The following is a 3,120-nucleotide window of genomic DNA, read 5'->3' as shown; positions in this document are numbered from 1 at the left end:
TTAGGTCTCCAGACGAACATGTCTATATCATCTAAGGCCCTGTGCCAGTCCTCTAATTTGCCCAGCTTACGCTGGACAACTACACTTGTGTACTCGTATGCGTATGCCCAACCAACTAGTCTATCTCTATCAGCAAGTGACCACATCACTCGTAGGTGCTCCCAGGCCCACACATGTAATAATATCACTACAGTTAATAAACTAGTGGGCCAACATGCAGAACCCCCATGCAAACCTGCGTCCCTATGTAACCATATCCTCCAGGACCAAACCCCATCCTACAGCTAGTCCCTTCGACCTATGGTCGAGACAAAGGAAACCACTAATGAAACCTACTAATACTGAAGGCAGAGACACATAACCCAAATCCAAAAACTCCTACCAAGGGATCTCATAACCACTAATGTGGTCATCCTATAACACCTGTCAGAGAGCCTCTATGCCACCCTCCTCTGTCTACTCATACAGAAACAAATCCCCAACCACAAGAATCCACAAGATCCGGTAACAATCCTCAGGTGTCACCATCATCTCCCCGGTCGCCAAATGAAAGGTGTTTGTATCACTATGCTACCTCTATGCTAGTGTTGTGAACAGACCCCAGTTAATGATATAATGGGGCATGTCTAGTAGAGATGATAATCCACATCTCTCAATGATATCTCAGTCGACATGTGTCAACCTAGAGATGAGTGTCCATGGCTTCAGGAATCTCTCTTGAGATTGTTAAACATCAAGATCTACCTACAAATCACAAACACATCCACCGTCAGTTCTTGCTTCAATCAATTTTATCAAAACAAATCAACTCAAATTGCGAATTATATCAATCGCATCATATCATGATAAATCAAAAACATATCAGCAGTAAATCTCATATCTACCGCGTCATATCATGCTAAATCAAAAACATATTAGTAGCCAATCTTACATCACAAGTATCAACTAACAAACAATCAGTAATCCATATCAAAAATTTATATCAGTAAAACAAATCCTAACATCATATCAGTGCTCCATATCAGAGATTCATATCAGTGATCCACACTAGCATCATATCAGTAATCCATATCAGAGACTCATATCAGTGATCCGTATCAGCATCATATCAGTGATCTATATTAGCAAAACATTTCAATGCAACAAATAGTGACCCATATCAGCACCCCATATCAGTGATTCATATACAATAACCCATATCAATGCACCATACTTGCACAACATACCAGACAATTTGATTGAACGACTTTGTCAGACCCATATCGACATCTAAATGAGATATCAAATCGATCACAACCTACCTCAATCACAACTCATCTCTAAAAACATTTTTTTCCAACTTTTATATCTGGCGAGCTATATCAGACCTTGAACACACTAAACTACCACACATGTGCTACCTTTTTCCTCAAATGCACTATTAAATGCTCCCAATGCGCTAAATCATAACTCCAATGTGCCACCCTATTTCCCCTATGTGCTAAACTAGTCTATGTGCTAACTGTCACATCCAATGCGCTACAGTTAATTTTCTATGCGCTAATTGAACCTACATGCTATTCTACCCATCCTATGCGCTAAAAACCTAAGCTAGGGTTTCTATGCACTTCAATTCATTTCGTATGCACTAAAGTCCTACTCCTACGTGCTAAACTGTGAAAAATCAACCCAAAAAATTGAAAAATGTGACAAAACGTCGCCAAAATCAATAAAAAAAGATAGGGATTCAAGCCACTTATTGGTGGGCCATATGCGGCAGGTCTTCTGTATCGCTTGATGCACTCAAAATAGTGAGAATGGTACGGAATCGACATCGTGGTCAAAGCTCCAAATGTCCAAATTGCAAGAAGACAAGTGTAAAATGACTTTTCAAAATCACTTTTTACCTTTTCAAAGGGTAAACCTTAGGGTTAATAAGTGGGGTATGTTATTTTTTTCCACTTTTTCATTATTAATCTTATCAACATCTTTTTTTTTGGGAGATGAATCAAATCATGCATATCCGACATCATCAACATTGCCATATCACAATCAACTCGAAAGATCATAGATTTGACAAATTTTATAAATATTTCACACATACCCTTGATTCATCTCCTGAGGGGGTATCATCAATATCATTTAGCAAATCCTCATCTGAGGCATCATACCAAACATTATGACACATGACATCTGTAGTCACATAAATCTGTCCACTTAATTAAATAAATACTTAGTATTTATTTGATTATTTAACCATCAATTAATAATTAATTAAATTAATATTTAATTAATTCATCTTAACCCTATTCTCCTATTAATTAAATAAATTATTCAATTTATTTGATTTAATTCACTTAACCAAATTTAGACCATTAATTAAATAAATAAATCATATTTATTTAATTAAATCTTCTCTCACATTTAAATAAATTAATATTTATTTAAAACCCCCAAAATCCCACCTCTCACATTTAAATAAATAAATCATTTATTTAAATCACCTTTATCCTCCACCCACTTGCATTTTCCTACAAATGCAAGTTGCACAATTATTTTAAATAAATAATTTATTTAAATCACCTTTATCCTCCACCCACTTGTATTTTCCTACAAAAGCAAGTTGCACAACTATTTTAAATAAATTATTTATTTAAAATCCTATTTATCCTCACCCACTTGAAACCTTTAATGGTTTCCCTTAAAGTAGTCAAACTTGATGGCTTTAAAGTCTTCAAACTTGATGGCTTCCTTCTATAGTCTTCTTAAGACTTTAATGGTTTTCCTTAAAGTCTTCAAGCCTTTAATGGTTTCCCTCAAAGTCTTCAAGCATTTTAAATGCTTTATCTTCTTTTTCTCATTTAAATAAATTAATATTTATTTAAATATTTATCCAAATGCAACTTACACCATTTAATTGAAATAAATGATTTTATTTTAATTGAAAATACCAAAATTTCTCCCACTTACATTTTCCTACAAAATCCACTTGTATGCCTAAACCCCTTCTAGATTCTTCTAAACCCTTCCTAATTAGCCTAATCCATCCCCTAAATATTGTCACATTCCTAAGAAAATTGGAGTCACTTCTCAAAGACTCCAAAGTCTTTGAAAAGCAATTAATGCTTTGTGTGTTCAACA

This window comes from Cryptomeria japonica, chromosome 9 (genome assembly GCF_030272615.1).
Source record: "Cryptomeria japonica chromosome 9, Sugi_1.0, whole genome shotgun sequence".
Taxonomy (NCBI): Eukaryota; Viridiplantae; Streptophyta; class Pinopsida; order Cupressales; family Cupressaceae; genus Cryptomeria; species Cryptomeria japonica.
The sequence above is the reverse complement of the archived record's forward strand: the minus strand, read 5'-3'. Positions refer to the sequence as shown.